We start from the raw sequence: 24,318 nt of genomic DNA, 5'->3' as shown, positions 1-24,318 counted from the left end.
CCTGCCTCCTGCCTCCTCCTGCCTCCTTCTCCTGCCTCCTCCTGCCTCCTCCTCCCTGCCTCCTGCCTCCTCCTGCCTCCTCCTGCCTCTCCCTGCCTCCTGCCTCCTCCTGCCTCCTCCTGCCTCCTCCCTGCCTCCTCCCTGCCTCCTCCCTGCCTCCTCCCTGCCTCCTGCCGCCTCCTGCCTCCTCCTGCCTCCTCCTCCCTGCCTCCTGCCTCCTCCTGCCTCCTCCTGCCTCCTGCCTCCTCCTGCCTCCTCCTGCCTCCTCCTGCCTCCTCCTGCCTCCTCCTGCCTCCTGCCTCCTCCTGCCTCCTGCCTCCTGCCTCCTCCTGCCTCCAGTGGGTGTTGGATTTGGGAATGACTTCCTCGGTGAGAGTCACCACGGCTCTTGGGTTTCTTTTAGCCCAAAGGCTAGACCTAGAGTTGGATCACTTTTATCTTTCCAGTGAAATAAATGGTTTTTCAACTTAAAAAAAAAAATTTCCCCCTTTTCTAAAGGAAGTTAGAAAAACACCAGTATTTAAAAAATCCTCTGGGCTGGGGAGATAGCTCAGTGGTCTAAGCGCCTGCCTAGCAGACACAAGGACCTGGGTTCAATCCCCAGTGCCATGTGCTGTACCGTGGGCACACCATGCTGGCCACTGAACCCAGGCATGGTAGCACCTTTAATCCTGGTGCTGGGGAACTGAGGACAGGAGGCTCACTGTCAGGCGGAGCTGCACTGCGAGACCCTGTACCAAATAAATATAAATAAATAAAAGATGTTTATTTATTATTTTATTTATTTTTTGGCGAACCGGGGATTGAACTCAGGCCCTTGTGCTTGCCATGCAAGTGCTTATTTTACTGAGCTAACTCCCCAGCCCAAAAGATTTTTAAAAATAAAACCTAATTATTTACCTACCAAGCTCCCCAGTCTCCAGGAGCGCTCCCTATTGGCAGTAATTCTTTCCTGGGATGGGCTGCCCAGTGCCAGAAGCCAGCTCAGGTTTCCTTTTCAAAGACAGACAATTTAGTCAAAATTTTTAATTTGAACCAAGAGAGCACCAGTAAAGGCAGATCGTCCCGATAATCCAGGTAATCAAAACAGTGGGACTAGGGCCGGGGAGATGGCTCAGTGGAATAAGCACTTCCCTGGCAAACGCCCGGACCTGAGTTCAATCCCTGGTTCCACCAAAAAAAACACACACAACAGTGGGACTGGGAAGGACGCTGCTCCTTGTGCTTCTCAGAGTGGGACACCTGATGTCCTCCTCAAAGCCCCTGCTCCCTTAGGAGGCAGCCACAAGCACGGATGGTTTCTTGATCCTTAAATCCTAAAGAACTGCTCCACCTTTTTCCGCCCCACCTGGCCTCCCGACTGGCCTCCCGACCTCCTGGAAGGACAGAAATGGAGTCTGCGCTGAAGTTACTGATGGGGACGCGCTCGCGGTCTGAGGGCCCCACCTTAAAGGGTTTCTTTGCCCTAAGAGACGATCCTGGCTTGCATTCACAAACTGGGCGTCGCCAAAGGAAACCAGGTCCCTCTGGCCAACAAACCCGCGGCGTCCATCCCGCGTTCCCAACCAAGGCTGAGGCTCCTCTGTCTGCCCCCCGCGTGCTGAGGCTGAGGCTCCGGAGCCGCCCCCGTTAAACCTTCTACAACGGCTCCCCGGACTCACTGAAACCCCACAGTTATATCCTTCGCAGGACCTGGGCACCAGTCTGGCCCCACGCGTGAACATGTATTTCCCTTTCGTGAGCTCAGACAATATGAACAGGGATCTGGGGAAGTTTCTGAATGATTTGGATGGATCCATGCGAGTCTTTGGAGTGCTCCCCAAAGCAGAAATTGCCTTGGAAAGACGCTCGATTGCTTTCACGCCAGAACCTGCCCCCTAGTGGGAAACGCCCAGTACTGCAGGCTGCTGGGACCTTGGGATGAGCTACATCTGGTTCACTGCAGAGGACCGGAGAGGATTTACGAAGGAATCTCTGGCAGTTCTGGCGCCAGGCCTCCGTGCACCAGTTCTACAGTAGAGACGGGAACAGGAGGCATTTCCAGACCTGTATTCCTGAGGGCCCTAAACTATTCAAGTCAGCGACGGTGAACCTTTGAGGGCTTGCCATGATAACAAACAGCCAGCTGTGACACACGCGCCACAGGTTCGCCCCCGCTGCTCTGAGTTGTTGCTCAGGCCAGGAAAGGATGGAAACTCCTCGGTTTTTCTGCGGCGGCTACAGGAGAGGCTGATCAAACACACCTCGCTGGCTCCTGAGTCTGTGGAGAGACAAATTATCCTTAAAGATTAGTGCCGGGAGATGGCTCAGTAGAGTAAGCGCTTGCCTGGCAAACGCAAGGACCCGAGTTCAATCCCCGGTTCCAAAAAAGGAAAAACTTCCAGGGACTGGCCCTTGCTCCAGGTAGCTCACTTGATGCTGCAGTGAGAATTGATCTCTAGCCAGTATGGCAGGCTGGTTGTCTGTCTTTCTTTCTTTCTTTTTCTTTCTTTCTTTTTTTTTTTTTTTTTTTTTTTTTGCGAAACCAGGGATTGAACTCAGGCCCTTGCACTTGCCAGGGAAGCGCTTATACCACTGAGCCATCTCCCCGGCCCCCCCTTTTTTTTTCTTTTGGCTGTACTGGGGATTGAACTCAGGATCCTGCATGTTTGTTTGTTTTATTTACTGAAGGAAGGTCTCACTGTGTAGTCCAGGCTGGACTCAAACTCATGGCAATCCTCCTGCCTCAGCCTCCCAGGTGCTGGGATGAAAGAGGTGCGCCGCCACACACGCCTAAGCCAGGACTGAGAGACACTACCAAGGAGCAAAGGGAGACTAGGGAAAGTGGCTACCCTGCTTCCCGCGCCACAGAAAGCCACCAGGGGTCTGATTCAGACAGCTTCCATCCACGCCCGTTGTGACCACTGTGGGAAACTAGGCCATCTTGACAGGGACTGTGGCCAGGCATGGCGACACACACCTGCTGTTCCAGCACTGGGGAGGCTGAGGCAGGAAAATCACCTTAAGTTTGAGGCCAGCCTGCACAGAGGTGGTGGGAAGCAGCTGTACCCACCCGTGGTCCCCTGGCCACGTACCCTGCGTGCTCAGCCCCGAACATGCTGGTTGGTTTTAGGTGTTGCAGCGACAAGCTTTTCTTGCTGGTCTGCATCCTGCCTACCGCTGTCCTCTTGCTCCTGCGAATCCTCGACCACGCGCCGCAGCTCATGGGGCTGGCAGCCTCCAGGCGCAGTACAGGCAGCTGAGCTGGGTGCAGTCTGATGGACAGTTAGACGGGACGAGATCTGCAACAGACAAAGCAGGCTTGGGGTGGACGGGAGCTGCCAGCATGAGGCCCCACGGTGGGGAGCCACGGGTGGGCCTCGGGCCTCAGCCCCGGACAAACGCTGCGCTGGAACCGCCTCGTCCGGGCCAGTGAATGCAAAGAGCATCACAAGCACAAGGCGCTGTCCTAGACAGGGAGAGAGGCCGAGGCATGCTGACCCTGCGCCACCTCTTCCAGAGGGCCTCTGCCTTCTGCGCTGTTACCCGGCCTTTGTGAAGTGACTGCTCTCGGAGCTCAGAGGCCCACTGCAGTCTAACCTGGGTAGCCGCAGATATAGTTTCCCCCGACAGTGACCCACTTCTGGGACCCCTCGGGCTCCCTCCTCTCCACCCCTTTTGCCCCAGACTCCACTCTTCAGGTCCTGAGACCCAGCTTGGCCTATCTAATGGGTCAGGCCAGGGCTGCTTCCCTATGCCACCCAGAGCAACGGAGTGACAGGGAGGTCACCCAGAGAGGTCACCCAGGAAGGTCACCCACAGCGGCGCTGCAGAGCTGAGCCTTCTCCGGGGCTGCCGACCAAGAGCTGCCAGCTCCTCCGGGCCTGCACACCGCACCTGAGAGCAGCCGCGCCTGCTGCTGAGAGCGCTGGGGCATGGGGCTGCGTGGGACCCGGGTCCTGTGCCCTGGGCGCCTTCATCAAGGCGCTGGCCCAAGGTGTCTGAGGTCCACCGAACACCGCCACGATGGGGGCCAGAGCAGTCACACGCGGGACCTGTACCTGGGCAGGAGTAACATCCAGGCTGTAGCCATCTGGCCCTGATCATCAGGGTTGTCTGTGTCCTGCCAGCGCTTCCTCGGGTCCCCGGGCCGCAGAGGCCCGTCCGGAGTGTGTCCTGGTCTGTCCTGCTCCTGGGGCCACAGCAGGGCCCTCTGCTCCAGTCCCCTCGTCAGCCCAGAGCCCGACCCGCCGGCACCTCGATTTCCCCGCAGCGCAGCGATGCTGACCGCAACCACGAGGTGGCGCCAGATCCCGCGCCCCGGGAGGCCGAACCGGTGCATCCGGGCCTCTGGGAGCCAGGACCCGTCCTGGGCGGGCGCTGTCGCGGGGAGAGGGCGCCCCGGAGCAAGGCGACGGTCCTCCCAACGCCCCCGGCCTCGCCGCACCTGGCTCAGCCCTGGCTTGGTCCTGGGCACGGCCCACCCCACCCCAGCACTAGGGAGGCTGAGGTAGGAGCATCAGAGGAGGCCAGCTTGGGCTAGCTGGTGAGACTGTCCCCAGAGAAAGGAAAGAAGGTGTGCGCGAAATAAGGTGTGCTGCATCCCTGCCAGGCTCGGGCGCCCGGAGAAGGGTGCTGTCTCCTGGAAAGGCCCCTGCGCGAGAGGGTCCGAGGAGCCGGCAGAGGGACGCGTTTGCGTGCAGGCCACCTCGAAGGCTGCGAGCGCTGGCAGTGACCTTGGCTGTGGTGGCGTGCCGGGCAAGTTCGAGATTGCAGATGTGCTGCTTGAGTCCTTCGCATGTATTCATTCAAGAACATGCACCGAGGGCCTGCTGGCTGTAAGTGACAAGCACACACTGCCATGGGCCTGAGGCGACCCGAGTCAGGGCCCGGGGTGTGCCCAGGGCCAGGCTCCGGGCCACCACGAGGCGTGCTGGGGGTCAAGCTGGAAAACCCCAGGACCAGCCGCACACCAGCCTCTCTCAGTATCGCCGAGGACGGCAAGGCAGGCCCGGGCTCCCCGGAAGACCTCAGAAAAGCTTTGGCTGCCACAAACTTTTAATAAACTGTGCATGTGGTGTCACGCTAACACTGTTTCCTACCAACCTTTTACCCTCTGCAGTCTCCTAGGCAGCACTGTGACTGGCTGTCCTGCTTTGGGTCTGAGCCAGGTGGGGTGGTGCACACCTGTAATCCCAGCACTCGGGAGGCTGAGGCAGGAGGTTGCTGAGTTCGAGACTAGCCTGGGCTACCTAGTGAGCTCAAGGCAGCCTGAAGTGCATCGTGCAAACAAGCATGTGAGCAGTGGGTGTGAATCAAACACTGGTGGTGTCCTTTAATGCCACACGTGGAGTCCTTCTGTCCTTAAAAGTTTTCATCTGGGAAGCTGTGTGAAAGCTGCCGAATGAATCCCAAAGAGACACTGACAGTAGCGTCATTTCTGGGACTTATTGAGAAATGGGTTTTTTTCTGAATTTCTGCCAGACTTTTTCTTATGTTTAAGGTTTTCTCTAAGTGTTTAGATATCTATTGTTTCGTGTGAGAGAAAAGTTTCCACATCAAAATAAAAAAAAATTCTTTGACCAAATTTTTTGGGTTGTTTTGTTTTATTTTGGGTGTTTGTTTTTTAGGGAAGGGTCTACAAGGTGTTCAGGGTCTCACTACTAGATCGGATTCGTTGTGATCCGCCTGTATTCAGCCTCCCAAGAGCTGGGATTACAAATCTGCGCCACCAAGCCCAGTCTTAATCGTGCCCCAGGGGCAGGGCCTGCATGCAGGCCCGGGGATCGAACCCCTTGGTTCCTGAGCCTGCTTGCAGGTGCTTTAATCTGCTGAGTTATTTGGCCGGCCCTTGTTTTGTTCTTAACATTTTTTTTTTTCACCAGGAATTGAACTCATGACTGTACACTTGCTTGGCAGGCCCTTATGCTGTTGAGCTATATAATGGGCCCATTTGTTTTTTTTTTTTTTTTTTAATATTTATTTATTTATTTATTTTGTGTGTGGCCAGCTCAGCCCACCAGGGGGCGGGGCTGGCTGGCATGTGGTGCTGGGGGATTGAACCGCAGTCCCTGTGCTTTGCTAAGCTTGTTCTAAGTAGGTGCTTTAGACCACTGAGCCATCTCACCAGCCCCAGATTGTGATTATTACTGACATTAATGATGTAGAAGGGGTAGAATACTCTTTCAGGTCAGTGTGGGGCCTTGCCTATTAGCCAGCACTCAGGAGGCTGAGGCAGGACGGTCACATGTGAGCCCAGCCTCATGATTTTTATTTTATTTTATTTTATTTTATTTTATTTTATTTTATTTTATTTTAGTTGTGTGTATGTGTGGTGCTGGGGATCTAACCATGGTCCATACACTTGCCTAAACTTGCCTAATCAGGCACTTTAGAGTGCTGAGCTATCTCACCGGCCCTCATGAATTTAACAAGACCCTGTCACAAAGTAAAAATCTGGCTCAGGCCAAGGCCCTGGGTTCAATCCCTTGTGCTGCAAAATGAAAAAGAAAACCAACCTGTTTGGTGTGAAACGTCACTAACTGTGGCCTCTGACCACAGAAGACTCCCTGTGGGGGCAACATGCAGGCCCTCCGGAGCTGGAAAAATGGTGGGCGGCTTCCGCGGGGCGCAGCCTGGCTGCAGGGGAGGGCCAGGCGGAGGCGGGACTGTTCCTTCCTCATAGAAGCCCAGAGGCTGCGGGGAGGTATGACAGCTCAGTGGAATAAGCGCTTCCCTGGCAAGCGCAAGGGCAGAAGATCAATCCCCGGCTCCAGCCTTGAGGCAGTGTGGCACAGCGTCAGGGGCAGCAGGAAAGGAAAAAGGAAGGAAAGAGAAAAGGACAAAAAGCTTCACCCTGCACCCACTGGAGGTGACAGCACTTCTGCCTGAATCCATGACCCAGGATTCAATGATGGGACCTTACTGAGCTGCAAGGGAGCCTTTTATTTCTTTATTTCGCAGAACCGGGGAATTGAACTCAGGCCCTTGCGCTTGCCAGGGAAGTGCTTATTCCACTGAGCCATCTCCCCCGCCCTCTTTTTTCTTTTTTTACATTTTTGTTTATGGACACAGAGTCTCACTATGGAGCTCAGGCTGGCCTTGAACTTGTAGCAATCTGTCTGCCTCAACCTCCTGAGTGCTGGGATGACAGGTGTGCATGAGCCACCAGGCCCTGGGGGGAGGGCGCTCTCTCTCTCTCTCTCTCTCTCTCTCTCTCTGAGACAGGGTCTGGCAACACAGCTCAGGCTGGCCTTGAGTTCACTTTGTAGCCCAGACTTTTCTCAAACTTCAAACTTGCAATGAGCCTCCTGCCTCTGCCTCCCCGGTGCTGGGATTACAGGCGTGTGCCACCACACACAGATCAAAAATGTTTTAAAGGATAAAAAAAAAAAAAAAAAAAACCTGTTTAAAAATAATGGGGGGGGCGGAGAGCTGGCTCAGTAGAATAAGCACTTGGCTGGCAAGCGCAAGGAACAGAGTTCAATCCCCGGTTACACCAAAAATAAAAAGAAAACATAGTCTGAGCGAGATGCGGTGGCACATACTGGTGATTCCTGCTCTTGGAAGCAGGCTACAAGTATGTGACAGACACAGAGCACAGCGCCTCTGCCCACAGGATCCAAGAAGCCACAAGGGACCCTGGAGAACTGACTGTGCCCCAGTGACAGTGCGGCTGCAAGCACTAAGCTATGAAGACCCTGCTTGGCGACTTCTAGAAAGTCCTGGGGCCGGGGAGATGGCTCAGTGGAATAAGTGCTTCCCTGGCAAGCACAAGGGCCTGAGTTCAATCCCCAGTTCCACCAAAAAAAAAAAAAAAAAAAAGTCTTTCCTGCTCTTCTGCTGCGAGTCACACAGACAGGCTTCACACTAGTGCCCGGCAGCTGTTCTGCCACCACAAGGGACAGCACGGCTGATCCCCTTGGCCAAGGTGAGGGGGAAGGCTGAAAATGACCGTGGTCCTTGAAGAAAGCCACCTGGGACAAGGAGCAGGCCAGAACTCGCTGTTGAGGCCGCATCCCCTGCTGGGGCTGGCCAAGCAGGGGCCCAGGTAGAGGGGTTGCAAGTGTGGACCCAACCTGGACAGGGGACAAGGTGCCAAAACGGAAAAGAGCTGGGGTGTAGCTCAGTGCAGAGCCCTGGAGGTCACTCCCTGGGCGCCCCTTCTCCGTGGGCCGAGCCTGGCTAGAGAGGCAGAACGGTGTCCACAGAGGCGAGGGGTCCTGGCAGGCCGCACTCAAGGCCCAATGCTGCTAGCAAAGGGGGCACTGTGGCTTGTTCCTTTTGTTTTTAGATAGTCTCTCTGTGTGGTTCAGGCTGGCCTGCAACTCACTCTATAGCCCAGACTGGGCTTGAACTCAAATTAATCCTCCTGCCTCAGCCTCCCGGTGCTGGGATTACATGCATGGGCCACAAAGCCGCACTCTAAATATTTCAATGTTTGAGTCTTGCCTGGGCTGTCCTGGCTGTGCTGGGAGCGGGGCAGGGCCTTGTACACGTATGAGGCCTTGGGTTCCATCCCCAGCCCTGGCGATAAATAAAACAAAAATAAAGTAATAAAGGGTGGCCTCACGTTTCATGGAGAAAAACCCTTTCCCAGCTAAATTCTTGGAAGCAGGAATAACTCTTTGTGTCTATTTCATCTCAGATTCTTTTTTTTTTTTTTTTTTTTTTTTTTTTGTATTTTAGGGCAGGGTCTACAGGGTGTTCAGGGTCTCACTACTGGATGGAACTCCTAGTGATCTGCCTGTTTATAGCCTCCCAAGAGCTGGGGTTACAGATGCGCGTCACCACGCCCAGTCTCAATTGCTGTCTCAGCGTGCCCCAGGGGCAGGGGCAGCATTCATCTCAGGTTCTGAACCTTAAATCTGTAAGAGAGCACCCCCCTTCTGAGCATAGTTTTATTCTGATATTACTGACGGAAAACCAAGGTGAAATAGGCATGGTGCTGCCTAACTTCAATCTGAGCACTCAAGGAAGCTGAAGCAGGAGGGCTCTAAATGTGAGCCCAGGCAGTGACTCAGCAAGGCTCTGTCTGAAGAATAACGAAAGGGCTGGAGATATGGCTCACTGGGAAGGGTCTGGTTCAACTCCAGGATCACTCTCACACACACACACACACACACACACACACACACACACACACAAAGAGATGAACTGTGTTTCAGGAAGCTGAGGCAGGAAGATTGCCGTGAGTTCCAAGTACAGCCTAGACTACACAGACAGACCTTGTCTCAAAAAATTAAAATATGAGCCCAGGAGTGGTGGCACATGCCTGTAATGCCAGGTCGTGCCAACACTTGCCAGATTGAGGCAGGAGGATCACTGTGGGTTCACAATTGCTGCGGGTTCAAGGCCAGCCTGACTTGCATAGCAAAAGCTGTCTCAAAAGGACAAAAAAAAAAAACCCAACTTTCTGCCTAGAGAGGGAGGGTGGTGCAGGCCTGCAGCCCCAGCACACCGAGAGGCTGAGACAGGAGGGTCACACTTTGGAGCTCTGTCTAGGCAATCTACCAAAGGTTTGTCTCAAAATAAAAAATTAAGGGGGCGGGGGAGCTAGCCCAGTAGAATAAGCACTTGCCTGGCAAGTACAAGGACCTGAGTTCAATCCCCGGCACTGCAAAAAATAAAAAATTAGCCTGATGTAGTAGTGCCTGCCTGTCATCTCAACACACAACACACCGAGGCAGACGGATCACTGTGAGTTTAAACCCATTCTAAGCTCTATAGTTAGTTCAAGCCCAGCCTTAACCATGTGACAAAACTTTGTCTCAAAAAAACAAAAACAGGGCTGGAGAGATGGCTCAGTGGTCTAAAGCACCTACTTGAAACAAGCTTGGCAAAGCACAGGGACCGCGGTTCGATCCTCCAGCACCACATGCCAGCCAGCCCCGCCCCCTGGTGGGCTGAGCTGGCCACACACACACACACACACACACACACACACACACACAATAAATAAATGTAATAAATAAAAATAAATAAATATTAAAAAAAAAAAAAAACCACAGAGCCTGGTATGGTGGCAAACACCTGTAATCCCAGGACTCAAGAGGCTAAAGCAGGAAGAGCGTTGTGAGTTTGAAACCACCCTGAGGGGCCGGGGAGATGGCTCAGTAGGATAAGCGCTTGATTGGCAAACGCAAGGATCTGAGTTCAATCCCCGGTTCCACAAAAAAAAAAAAAAGAAAAGAAAAAGAAACCATCCTGAGCTACAAAGTGAGCAGAAGGCCAGTCTGAACATATAGTGAGACCCTGTCTCAAAAAGACAAAATAGGGCCAGGGAGATAGCTCAGAGGCATAAACACCTGCCTGGCAAGCACTAAGTCCTGAGTCCAATCCCCGACTGGGCTTGGTGGCATGTGCCTGTAATCCCAGCTCTTGGGAGGCTGTAAACAGGCGGATCACTATGAGTCCCATCTAGTAGTGAGACCCTGAACACCCTGTAGACCTTGCCCTAAAAAATACCCCCTCAAAAAAAAAAAAAAATACACATTCACACACACAAAATAAAAAATGAGAAAGGCTGGGGATATTGCTCAATGTTAAGGTCTAGATTCAATCTCTAGTAACACACAAAAATACATACAAAAAAGAATACACACGCACACAGGCGCACACAGGCGCACACATGCACACACCCTAACGCTGGGTCAGGAGGAATCATGTTGCTAGGCTTTTTTTTTTATTGGTGGAACTAGGGATTGAACTCAGGCCCTTGCGCTCACCAGGGAAACGCTTATTCTACTGAGCCATCTCCCCAGCCCCTGATGCTGGGCTTTGGTACTGGGCCAGGCTTAACCTCTTGGCTGCTTCAGCCACAGTGAATGTAGAATTGTCCTGAGCTGCACATAAAATGGATCATATAGTTAATGTAGATAAGGAACAAAAATTCCCTATTTTTACATTTTCGAGGCAGGGTCTCACCAGGCAGCCCAGGCTGGCCTGGCCCTCGTGGCGATCCTCCTGCCTCAGCCCCCGAGTGCTGGGGTTACTGCGTATCCCACTGCCTCGGTGAGACCATACTCTTAAGCAAGATAAACTGGACACTCGTTTAAATACCGCGTTGTTTCTCTGGTGAGAGAAACTGAAAGTGTGAACAAGGACGCGAATGTATAGTAGGTATTGAGAAGCAGGAAGAAACTGCTCAGGTGGGACTGGGGACAAGGCGGGGAGGAAGGAAGGAACAAGGAAAGAAGGCTGAAAGGAGGAAAAACGGAAACAAAACTTTTGTAAATAAGGTGGGGAAGAGGGTTGAAGGGAGGAGAGCGGAATGGGAGAAGAAGCAAGCTATCTTGTGCACAGGTACACACTCCCTAGTAAGCGTGTGGCAGCAGAACGTATACCTAAAATGTGCCCATCAGCCCGGGGAGATGGCTCAGTGGAATAAGCGCTTCCCTGGCAAGCACAAGGGCCTGAGTTCAATCCCTGGTTCCGCCAAAAAAAAAATACAAATAAATAAAATGTACCAATAAAAATTTTAAAACTGCAAAAAGGGCTGGCTAAATAGCTCAGCAGATTAAAGCGCCTGCACGCAGGGGCTGGGGGTTCAATCCCTGGGCCTGCTCTGCTGGCCCCACTCCCAGGGCGCGCTGAGAAGGCAGTTGGGACTTGGCGTGGTGGCGCACACCTGTAATCCCAGCTCTTGGGAGGCTGTAAACAGGCGGATCACTACGAGTCCCAGCTAGCAGTAAGACCCTGAACACCCTGTAGACCTTTCTCTAAAATACAAAAAAACATTAAAACTAAGTTTCACTTTTAGATCTGTGGTTCACTCTGAGTTAATTTTAGTACAATGTTTGAGATTTAGGGTTTTTTGTTTGTTTTGTCTTTTCTTTGTTATTGTTCAGGGAATCGAACTCAGGACCTTATACTTGCCAGGCAACCACTTGCGTCGCTGCGCTATATCCCCAGCCCTTGTCTTCTTTTATTTTGTTTTTTAAGATAGGGTCTTGCTATGTAGGCCAGGCTGGCCTCAAACTCAAAGCGATCCTCCTGCCTCAACGTCCTGTGTGCTAGGGTCACAGGGGAGCACCGCAGTGCCCAGCTCCCCTTGTTTTATTTTATTTTTCAGTAGTCTTGAGTATCAAAACAGGGCCTTCACAACGAGCCCCAGCCCTGGCTTTTTTTTTCAGAACCGGGGATTGAACTCAGACCCTTGCGCTTGTCAGGGAAGCGCTTATTCTACTGAGCCATATTCCCAGCATCCCCTGGCTCTTTTTGAGAGAGGAGCTGACAGATGCCCAAGAGCTTCAACTGGTACCCTGCCTCAGCCTCCCCTGGGATGATGGGCACCAGCAACCTCCACCAGCCCATCCCACATGCTTCCCTGCTGTCGCATGATGAACCCAGCCATCTGCCCCGCCCCAGCTTTGTCATTCTTTTTCTTTAAATTTTATTTATTTGTGTGTGTGTGTGCGTGTGTGTGTGTGTGTGTGTGTGTCCAGCTCAGCCCACCAGGGGGCGTGGCTGGCTGGCATGTGGTGCTGGGGGATTGAACCGCGGTCCCTGCGCTTTGCTAAGCTTGTTCTAAGTAGGTGCTTCAGACCACTGAGCCATCTCACCAGCCCAGCTTTGTCATTCTTTCCAAAACTATCTTAGTTATTCTGGTTTATTTGCCTTTCCAAGTAAGTTTTTAGAATGAGCTGGTATACATCTACAAAAACTTCCTGCACTCATGCTGATAGGAATTGTGTGGAATATGTAGAGCAGTCATGGGGTGACCGTGTCTCCCCTTCAAAATGTGTATGTTAAAGTCTAACTCTGGGGCTGGTGAGATGGCTCAGTGGTCTAAAGCACCTACTTGGAACAAGCTTGGCAAAGCACAGGGACCGCGGTTCAATCCCCCAGCACCACATGCCAGCCAGGCCCGCCCCCTGGTGGGCTGAGCTGACCACACACACACACACACAATAAATAAATAAATGCTTTAAAAAAAAAAAAAGAAACTTGGCCCTTGAAGATGTCATTAGTTAGGATGAGGACAGGGTAGAGAGGGCAGGCCTGTAAACCAACCATCTGAGGCCCCTTTGAGAGGCCCTGAGCCTCGCATGGTAGTGCACATCCATTACCCCAGCTGAGGTAGAAGGACTGCCATGTGTTCAGACCTGGTGTGGTGGCGCACACCTGTAATCCCACGACTCAGGAGGCTGAGGCAGGAGGAGCCAGCCTGAGCTACAACGTGAGCTCAAGGCCAGCCTGAACTGCATAGTGTGACCCTGTCTCAAAAAGACAAAATAGTGGAGCCAGGGAGATAGCTCAGTAGAATAAGCGCTTCCTGGCAAGTGCAGGATCCTGAGGCCAATCCCCGGTACCAAAATGCAGCCTGCACAAAATGCAGCCTGCACAAGACTGTTTCACTAAGGAAAAAAGATAAAAGAGAGTGCCTGGTATCACAGTGTCAAGAACCAAGGTCACTGAGGCACCTGGGCTGGAGGGGCAGAGAAGGGGCCTTCCAGGGACGCGGCCCATGCACTTGCGGCTTTGGAAGCAATGGCCTCCAGCCTGTGGCCTGACGCATGCCTGCCAGGCCAGCTGCGTGGCGCAGTATTTCAGGGCAGCTCTGGGAAAGGGACGGTGTTGTGGAGAGAAACTGTCTCAATCTCGTTCACTGGCCATGGCTAAAGCCTCCCAGTCTGCAGGCCCCCCCGACCCTTCGCCAGCCCTCGGGCTCTCAGCACCCACTCCCTATGCGCATTTTGTTAGGACATCCCATGGAGGTCTCCTAGGCCTTGTTACACACAAGTGTGCCCCTGGTACTTTCTTTTTTTTTTTTTATGGAACCTGGGATTGAACTCAGGCCCTCGCACTTGCCAGGGAAGCGCTTATTCCACTGAGCCATCCCCCCCCCCCAAGCACTTTCTGTCTTTTTGGAACGATTATAAATAGTAGTCTTTTTCTTTTCATTTCCAATTGTTCAATGTTAAATACAGAAACCCGTTGGGTTCTGTTGACTTGGGCCCTAGGCCATGAGGAAACCCACCTCGTAGCTGCAGGCCTCAAGCTCACAGCAATCCTCCTACCTCAGCCTCCGAGTGCTGGGGCTGCAGTGTGCACCGCCGCACCCCACTTTCCTTCTTCATTCTTGTCTTTGTTTTCATCCTTATTGCATGTGATGACAGAATGAAGTTCAGACTCTAGGACACAAGCCTTGAACACCCTTCGTCACCGTGTGCAGGAAAGAGTCCCAGAAGAGGGGCCAGCAGATGAAAAGGCTGCCAGAGCCCCCAAACCATTTCCGTTGTTGTTGTGGTGGTGGTACTGGGGATCGAACCATTCCCACGCTCTAAATGAAGCTGGGGTGAGGGCTCACTCAAGAGGCAGGCTGCCGTTTGAAAACTGCAGTGACTTTTTCTAAAATACAGCCTGGCTGGGCGTGGTGGTGCATGCCTGTAATCCCAGCACTCAGGAGGCTGAGGCAGAAGGATTGTTGTGTTTAAAACCAGAGTGAAAAATCCCAGCCTGAACTGCATAGTGAGAGCTATGCTCAGGTACTCACCTGGCCCCCTGAGGCCCTGGGTTCAATCCCCAGTACTGCCAAAAAATAAAAAGGCGAGGTAGATTTGGTGCAGACTGGCTGTACTCCAAGCTAGCTTTACACTGTACACTGCGTGACCTTAGCAAAGACACAGGGCCTCTGTGCGGGTTACTGCACAGCAACTGCGATCAAGAGGAGAGCGCAGCCGTGGCTGGCCGCGGCAAGGATGCATCGGAATGGGCCTGGCTGTGGGTGGCCACCGGCCACGGTGCTGTCCCCACAGTTGGTCCCCTCTGCCTCCACCCAACCGGACAGCGTCCATGGGAGCTGCTCCTGTGCCACAGGGCTATGACCAAAGCTGAGTCCCTGGTTCCACCCGGCTGCACCACTCTGCTGGCCAGGCTTGGGCAAGGGGCAAGCACCAGAGCCAAGGGCCGCGTCTGCAAAGCTCTTCCAAACATCCATCGGCGCAAAAGCCTCCACAGCCTGAGAAGCCGCCAGCCCAGACAGCACAGGTGCGCTGGGGCTCTGAGCTGTGCGGCACTGCCCAAGGAGGCCAGACACCAGGAGCCGGGACCAGCGTCCTCCATCCCCTCCTGTGCGGGCCAGATGGCCCAGGCAGTGTCCTCGGCCCACTGTGACCCAGGCCTGTGACCCTGCCCAGCCTCCTGGGCCAGCCCCATCTCCCTCTTCAGGCAGGCTGAGGATTCAGGAAGGCTTCTCCCATCCCTCCTCCTGCTCTTACTCCAGGCTCCTGGCCTCTCTGACTTCAGGTCTGTCTGTCTTTTTTGTTTATGTTTTCTGATACGAGGGCTTGCTAGGGAGCCCAGGCAAGGACCCTCCTTCCTCAGCCTCCTGAGTGCTAGGACCACAAGTGCGCACCACCAACCCGGCACACCCTGTCCCTCCACCGTCCCCAAACGCATTTCTCTGCAGCTAGTACTTGGCCTGGTGCCCTTTGGAGCTGCCTCCAAGGCAGGGGCCCACGCCCTCGCTTCACCATGCTGGCCCCCTGGGTCACCAGGGTAGAGGCAGAAGGGGGCTCGCAGCGGTAGGGCAAGAGAAAAAGCAGCTGCAGCATGCCTCAGATGGCAGCGTGACTTCGCGCCAACGCCAGGGGCACTCAGCAGCCCCTCTGCGGCCTGCTCTGCCTGCTTCCAGCGGGTGTTAGGGAGCCTCGCGATGCAGCCCACTTCCTGGGAGGTCCTGCTGCTCCCGCCCTAGTGATAGAGATGCCCTGAACCTAGCTAAGCTCCAGGCTCAGCCAACAGGGAGGCACATGTACGTGGTCAGGGCCCAACCCTTGCCCGCAAGGGAATCGCAGTGCCAGAGGACAGGGAGCAGACAAGTGACCCAGACTTGCGCAGGCCAGCAGGGAAAAGGGAGCTGCTGAGGGCAGTGCTGACCTTGTCTATCTTAGTGACCACATTAAAATGGAAAACAAGGCCAGACATGGTGGTGCACACCTGTAATCCCAGCACTAGGGGTTTTTTGTTTGTTTGTTTGTTTTTTGGAACCAGGGATTGAACAGCACTAGGGTTTTTGTGAGTTTGAGACCAGCCTGGGCTACAAAGTGAGCTCAAGGCCAGCCTGAACTGCATAGCAAGAACTTCTCTCAAAAAGACAAGAAAAAAAAATTAAAATTAAAAAATGGAAAAAAAACAGAAAGCTCACATTCAACTAATAATAGATTGCTTTAATCCAATATATCCAAATCCTAGCATTTCAACATAGAAACAATACACAAGAACGCTATGCTAGATAGAGGCCGGCCAAATGGCTCACTAGATTAAAGCACCAGCCCCCAGGGGCAGGGGCCGGTTTGATTCCCAGGCCTGCTGTGCGCTGCCCCACCCTCCCACCCCCGGGGTGCGCTGAGATGGCTTGTGACTGGGTGTGTTGGCGAGCGCCTGTAATCCCAGCTCTTGGAAGGCTGTACACAGACGGATCACTACGTCCGATCGGGTAGTGATTCCCTGAATGCCCTGTAGAACCTTCCTTAAAAAAAACAAAACAAAACAAAAAAAAACAATAAGGGGCTGGGGAGATGGCTCAGTAGAATAAGCGCTTCCCTGGCAAGCGCAAGGGCCTGAGTTCAATCCCCGTTCCGCAAAAAATAAAATAAAATAAAATAAAATAAACAAAATCAGAACGCTGTGATGGCCCTAGTGGTCCAGGCTAAGACTGCATTTATTTTTTTGTAGCCCAGGCTGGCCTTGAACTCATAGCGATCCTCCTGCCTCATCTTCCCAGGGCTGGGGTCACAGGTGTACACCACCACACCTCGTGAAGGATGTGTTCTGCGCTGGTTCTGCAGCTGCCAAGGTGACGCGCGAGGGCTTTAAACTCAGCATGGGCAGCAAGGCGGGGCCGTTAGAAGCCGGGGGCGGGGCCAGACACACGGCCTGGGGTGGAGTAAGCCGCAGACAAGCAAGCCCGCTCCTTCATCCAGTAACCGGGAAGGGAGCGGTGCGGAAAGGCCCCTGTGAAAAGCGACCGCGCCCCTCCCCCACCCCACACTTGGGGGCTCTAAGGGCGCCGCCTAGCCCCCGCGCGCCAGTGACCTCAGAGCTCAGGTGCTCTGTGAGCCCCTGAAGGGCAGGGTGGCCCTCCAAGGGACCAAGCCTCTGGCTTAAAATGGCTCCATGCTGCAAGGATGGGGAGTCTGGTGCCAGTTTCCCCGACTTCTTTGGGAAAGGGGAAAAAGTCCCGGGACAACCAGGAGCTCCAGGCATGCAGGAGCCCAGGGAGCACAGAAGCTCACGCACTGGTTGCATAGAGTGGCTTTGGGTCACCTTCCTACTGCCTCTCCCTACAAACACAGGACGCAGGAGATGGAGCAGTCCAGGCCAGAAATCCCTGCACCCAGTAGGGAGGCTATAGCCAGGCAGGGTGGGGGATGGGAGCAGCCCAGAAGAACCAGACAAAGGGCAGTGGCGGGCCAGGGGCGGGTGCACACCGCACTTCCGGGAACTGCAGGACACCCTTGACTGTGACCCAGAATCCTGGTGTCACTGCCCTAATCGTGGGAGCCTTGCCATGGCCAGCAGAGCAGCCCCTGGATCTCCTCGGCTCACCTGGCCTGCACTGTCCCTGGAGCCCCTGAGCACCCACACTTCCCGCCACCCGGACCTCAGAGACAGCACGGGGGTGGGGGGGATGGAGAGTGCTCCACACCGCCCAGGGGTTCTAGTGACCGGGTTCTGGAAGTTAAGAAAACAAAAATAAAAGGGCTTCCCACTCAGCTCACAGTGAGGACGAGGGCCCTGGGTGACTTGACCCCTCTAGCCAGATAGGGCTGGGAACGACCCTGGGACCTCTGAACAGACAGGCGATCCAGGCTAGGTTGGCGGGAGCGGTGGCGCCACCGTCATCTCCAAGCGGCCTCCAGGCCTGCCAGCCCCTCCCCTCCCCCCTCTTCCGCCAGTGACCCTCCCCCACCTGCCCCTCCCCCAATTACCCACTTCCTCTGCCCCTCCCCCAACCTGCGCCCATTCACCAAACTCAGGCTCAGCAGTACAGTCCCCCATGGGCCCTGGTGAAGACCTGGTTACAGGAGACACAATACAAAGCTTCGTGGGCCTCCAGCCCTCTAACCTGGGCCTGGCCCTCTACTTCCACATGCTCCTGTTCTCTGGAGAAACCTGGGCTCAGGTCTGGGCTTGGGGGACTGCAGCCCCAACAAACGAACACCCACCACTGTCCATTCCTGGGATGGTTGTGTGAGGGTTCATGGACCCTGGGGCCTGGAGGGCGTCTTGCCTCCCCTGGGCAGGTGGCCTCAGCACTTCTGTGGTCAGCAGCGAGGAAGGAGCCAGGCCTGGACCATAGCTACCCTGGAAGAACAGGGTGACCTGAAGTGGCCAGCTGAGTACTCATGGTTCCTATCCTCATCCCAGACACACTTGGTTTAGACACAGGCAGAAAATTGGGGTCGGGGAGATGGCTCAGTAGAATAAATGCTTGCCCGGCAAGTGCAAGGGCCCGAGTTCAATCCCTGGTTCCACAAAAACAGAAAGAAAAGAAACAGGCAGAAAATAGACTCCACAAAGCAGTCCACCACCATCCAAAACCCTGGAGAGGACAAAGCCTGGTCCCTGGTGGGGTCACTGGTGCTTAAGTCAGAAACATCCTAAGGCCGGGCATGAGTGGTGTGGACCTGCCACCCAGGCCTGGGAGGTGAGTCAGGTTCCAGAAAATGAAGGGGGCTCCCGCCCGCCATGGAGGCCACATGACAGCAATGTCACACACAGGAGCACCACCCTGTGGCCCTATGCACTGCTCCCAACTCAGGGCTTTCTAGCAGAAACTAGAAGTGACAGCATGTGGTGCCTCCGCTGAAGGGCCCATAGAGCTCACTGGATGGACTGGATCAGACACTGTCACATGGTCACTTAGACCAGAGTTATCCTCCCATCTACATAGAAATCTGACCCTCGCCCAGCCCTGCTGCCACTTGGTAGTGAGCAGCACCCACTGTCACCACTGACATACCAGTCACCGTACCTCCTGCTACTGCCCCAAAAGGACTCTCCAGTGGCAAGCTGTAAAATCTCAGCCTCGTGTGGTGGCACAGGCCTGGCAGCCTGGCAGCACTTGGAAGGCTGAGGCCAGAGGATCACTGTAAGCTCAAGACCAGTCTGAGGGCTGGCCAAATAGCTCAGCCGATTAAAGCAGCTGCAAGCAGGCGCAGGGGCTGGGGGTTCAATCCCCAGGCCTGCCGTGCTGGCCCCACCCCCAGGGCGCACTGAGGTGGCGATTGAGACTGGGCGTGGTGGCGTGCCCATGAAATCCCAGCTCTTGGGAGCCTGAACACAGGCGGATCACTACGAGTCTGATCTAGTAGTGAGATCCTGAACACCCTATAAGCTCTTACCAAAAAAAAAAAAAAAAAGACCAGCCTGAGCTACCTATAGTGAGCTCAAGGCCAGCCTGAACTACATAGTGAGACCCTGTCCCAAAACTAAACAAAAAATCGAATCTAAGCTGGGTGTGCTGTTGCACCCCTGTAATCACAGCACCTGGGAGGCTGAAGCGCGAGGATCGTGGCAAGCAGTTAAGGCCAGCCTGGGCTACAAAGTGAGCTCAAGGCCAGCGCGAGCCGCACAGTGAGACACTGTCTCAAAAAGAACAAGAAAAATCAAATCTAAAGGCAGCGGGCCCATGGGGACAGCACAGAGGACTTAACCTGGCCTGGAAGGTGGCTGATCCCTCCATGAATCCCTTCTGTCTCCTGGCTGGACTCAGCCTTGGCCTGTGTGGATAACAGAAGACACACTCTGGCTAATCATTCTTCATTCAGCAGGGTTTCTGAGTTTGCACGCTGTGCTAAGCCCTGAGGATACCCCAGAGAACACAAAAGGTAAAATTCTCCAGGCCAAACTAAAGGAACTGGTGTTCCGGTGGAGGACCTTGACAGAAACCACCACACGCGCACACACACACACATACACACTGAGACTGGGCGTCTTGGTGGTGCCTGTAATCCCAGCTCTTGGGAGGTTGAATACAGGCAGATCACAAGTTCAGTCTGCATAGTGAGACCGTGTAGACCCTGTAGACCTTTACTAAAATACAAAACAAACTGATATGTCACAGAGAAAAAAAAAAAAGCCATGGTACAGTAGATGGGGTGGACAACCTAATACTGCACGGAACCTGAGGCAGTGGGAAGGCAGCCCCAGGACAGCTGGGAAAGAGCTTTAGGGGGCAGCCAATGCAAAGACCCTGAGGTGAGTCTGCTGAAGCAATGGCCAGCCTGCAGGAAAGCCCCAACTGCAGGGGAAAGTAGGTGTCCCTGAGGGTTCTGCAGACAGGAGAAGCAAAGATGCTTCACAGGTCAGCCCTAGAGAGGCTCAGCACTGGGACTCAGAGCTGCCAGAACTGCAGGAGCTGGCTCCAGGCTGGCATCCCAGAACAACAGGGTAGGATGGACAGAGCTGCTGGCCTGTGCCCCAGTGAGTAGTCCCACTGCAGTTTTTTTTTTAATGTATTTGGTACAGGGTCTCACTATGCAGCTAGGACTCATAGTGATCTGTTTTCAGCCTCCCCAGCACTGGGATTACAGGCATGTGCCACCACACCCAGACTTGGGGGCCAGCTCAAGCGCACTGGGGACAGGGTAGGGCCAGGTGGGGCACATGGCATGTGGTGCCAAGGATCGAACCCTGGTCCTTGGTCCTTGTGCTTGCCAAAGCACTTAGTCCACTGACCTATCTTTTTTTTTAGTGTGTGTGTGTGTGTGTGTGTGTGGCCAGCTCAGCCCACCAGGGGGCAGGGCTGGCTGGCATGTGGTGCTGGAGGATTGAACCGCGGTCCCTGTGCTTTTGTTCCAAGTAGGTGCTTTAGACCACTGAGCCATCTCTCCAGCCCCACTGAGCTATCTTGCTGGTCCCTTGTATCTTTTTTTTTTTTTTTTTTTTTTTTTTTTTTTTTGTAGAACCGGGGATTGAACTCAGGCCGCTGCGCTTGCCAGGGAAGCACTTATTCCACTGAGCCATCTCCCCAGCGTATGTATCTTTTTGAGACAGGGTTTTGCTATGTTCAGGCTGGCTTTGAGCTCATTTTGTAGTCCAGGCTGGTCTAACTCAAGATTCTTCTGCCTCAGCCTCTTAGTCTGGGATTATAGGTGCACACCATACTTGGCTTGATTGGGATTTAACTCAGACCCCCCCCAGGACACCCTCACACCAGACACTGGCTATCCCTCCCCATGCCTGCTTCCTGTGGCTCTGAGGGTATTCCTGCCCTGTCGAAGCTCACCCATCAAAGGTTCTGTTATTTTGCCATGCCCCTGGATGGCAGGGGTGTTGCCACCCTGTTCCGAGCCAGGCCTCAGGGCCTCTAGTGGTCCCCAGAATGACTGACGTAGCTAGGCTAGGCAAGGCAGCAACCCACTCACTGGGGCACACAAGCAGGTCCTGGAGTGACTGCAGAGACCAGGCTTCCCACTGTGGCCCGGGGGCTGCAGCTGCGTTCCTCGGAGTGTGTGGCACCTCGAACACCAGGCTATGCTCACATTGCCTTTCCTTCAAGGTTTTCCTGAGGCTGGGGAAGAGCTGCACTTTCCTGGGGGAAAGCCTGAAGAAAGCTGAAAAGCCCTTGGGTCCCAGGCCTCTGAGTCCCACCCGTGGTGGGTGGCCAGCTCCTGGCAGGGGCCAGGCCTCATTTTCTGTATTTAGGACAGTGTCTACAGGATCTTACTATGGCAATTGGACTTGTAGAGATCCTCCTGTTTTCAGCTTCCTAAGTGCTGGGCTTACAGGTACGGGCCACCATACCCAGAAGGGATTGAACCCTGAGCCACTGTGCTCTAAGCAGGCACTTCAGTCCGCTGAGCTATCAGGCCCGGCCCCAGGGGTCGTTTTCACTGGAGTTCTTTCCCTGGAAAGTTGAGAATAGGAGAGGTCCTTCACCTGCAGGGTTTCCTGGCAGCCTCTATGCTAAGCAGGGCCTGCAGCCTGAACCTGCCAGATGAGCAGATGCACTAGTAGCTGGTTCAGAGCGGTCACATGCTGCATGCCGTAGTGACCTTCCCTGGACTCACCTGGCTCAGTGCAGTTTATGCCTGTTTTCCGCTCCTATCAACAGTGGCCCCTGTACTTTTTTTTTTTTTTGTGGAACCGGGGATTGAACTCAGGCCCTTGTGCCTGCCAGGGAAGCACTTAATCCACTGAGCCATCTCCCCAGTCCCTGGGCTCAGTTTTATTTATTTATTTATTTTTATTTGTGTGTGTGTGTGTGTGTGTATGTGGCCAGCTCAGCCCACCTGGGGGCGGGGCTGGCTGGCATGTGGTGCTGGGAGATTGAACCGCGGTCCCTGTGCTTTGTTAAGCTTGTTCTAAGTAGGTGCTTTAGACCACTGAGCCATCTCACCAGCCCCTGCCCCTGTACTCTTAAAGTCCTGCTCATAGGCCAAATCAGAGCCAGGCCCCTAATGGGACTCAACTCATCAAGAGAGTCTAGACCTCTCGCTGCTTGTAACAGCCCAAAGTACAAGCTACCAAGTGCTCACCCATGGAACTGGGCACGACAGTCAGACAGTCACACTGGCCGCTCTGTGGCCCCGCGTGAAAGCGCAGCCTTAGGCAGTAGTGTGCACAGCTCACGGGGGAGACTAGGGCAGAGGACAATATACAGGCATGACCCCATTTGTGTGCAGGTAAAGATGAGGGATCAGATGTTTGCACAGTGAGGCTACAGACTGGTAGATCTGACTGCTGGCGACACAGAAGTGCTCACTCCCTCAGATGCATGAGTTTGAACACTCAGAGCTGGAGCATTTTCTGCTTGGCTGGATCTCACCCATCAAAGGTTCTGTTATTTGGCCATGCTAGGGAATGACCTCGGCGGCTCACGGTGAGAGCCAGGCAAGTTCTCTACCACGGAGCCACACAGAGGACTGAACAACAGGGAAGATGATTCCTCGGTTTGCCTCGGTCGTGTGGCACTCAGGATCCCTGGGCCCCACTGCCACACAGAGAGCCTGAGCCCTGAGTGTGCACAGAGTCTAATACACAAGTATAAGAGTCAGCTGCGCCAGAAAAAGCTGACCCCGACTCTTCACTCCCTCTGCATACTTTACAAGCCAACTCTGGTCATCAGAAACCACTTCCGGTAGGGAAGACCGGCTCCGCGGCACCCACTGCTCTGAACTCCGTCTGGCTGCCGGCCCAGGCCTACACGACTGCCCCCCAGTGTAGCTAAGTCCCCGCGGGGCCTGCTTGAGCCCATTCTGGGACGGCTCTGGTCCCCTCCTGTGACTCCCCAACCCCTTCCAAGTTTCTAAAGAGCAGGGAACTTTGCTCACTGACTGTACCTCAAGAGTCTGGCCTAGCTCTTGGTGCTAAGTAGGCTCTTGAAGAATGAATGAAATAGTTTCAGCCTCCTGGCAGCCGATCATTACTCAGCTTGCTCCGGTGTATTCGGGCCCTGATTCTTCCAGATTTGAGTTTGCTAGGACTCATGATTAGGACTCATGCATGTTCTTAGTCGTCTTACTCTCTGCCTAATACTGGAAGGGAAAGAAAGCGAATTCAGAACATTTGCAATTCTGAAAGCACTCAGGCGGGGGTCGCCCGGGAGAGCAATTTGGACTTTCAGGGAGTGGGTAACCTGCAGGGAAGGGAGCCGCTGCCGGCCCTGCCCCCATGGCGCGCATTTGCCTACCGATTTATTTATACCTGCCTCCCTCCAGCGAGGGTTTGAGGTGGCATACAAAAATACACACAATGCAAAACACAAAAACAAGTCGGTGAGGAAATCAGGACGAGGGAAAAGTAAAGAGTGGGGAAAAAACAAGCTCGAACTGGCTCGCTAGAAATGGGACTTAATAGAGTTGGCGAAGTTTTCGCGGAGCCCACTGGGCCCTCTCTCCACCTTCCCTTTCTCCCAGACAGGGCTACGAGTCACAGGAGACACCGAGCCCAGGCGGGCGGACGACGGGGCTGCAGGGTGGTGGCCAGGCCTAATGGCCTAAGCAGGGCTGTCAAGGCGGACGGGTTGGCTGCCGGGGCCCGTGACCCGGGACAGGGCTCAGAGGCAGGAGCGAGGCGAGCCCCCTACTCCACGCGGCCCACGGCCTCGGGCTCGCGGCCTACTAAGCGCGCGCAGCGGCGGGGTACAAAGATGGAGGGAGCAGCGCTTCCACCCCGCCCCGCCCCCACCGCCGCAGACAAAGGGGCAGCGCCCCTCCCCCGCGCGCCCTCGCGCCCCTCCCCTCGGGCGGCCCACCCGGGACTTCCTCTCCCCGCCAGGGGCGGCCCGAGGACTCCTGGGGTCCGCCGCACACCTGGGCGCGCCGAGGAGGCCGCCCGCCCCAGCCCCCCGGCCCTCCTTCCTTCCTCGAGTCGCCCAGCCGGCTG

General features: G+C 54.5%; 1 pseudogene; it reads left to right on the top strand.

Annotated features, from left to right (window-relative positions):
* The window catches only part of LOC101585633, a 26,866-nt pseudogene that overhangs the window by 2,079 nt on the left and 469 nt on the right, over positions 1-24,318 (top strand).

The sequence above is a fragment of the Octodon degus genome, unplaced genomic scaffold (assembly GCF_000260255.1).
Source record: "Octodon degus isolate 3935 unplaced genomic scaffold, OctDeg1.0 scaffold00005, whole genome shotgun sequence".
Taxonomy (NCBI): Eukaryota; Metazoa; Chordata; class Mammalia; order Rodentia; family Octodontidae; genus Octodon; species Octodon degus.
The sequence above is the reverse complement of the archived record's forward strand: the minus strand, read 5'-3'. Positions and strand labels throughout refer to the sequence as shown.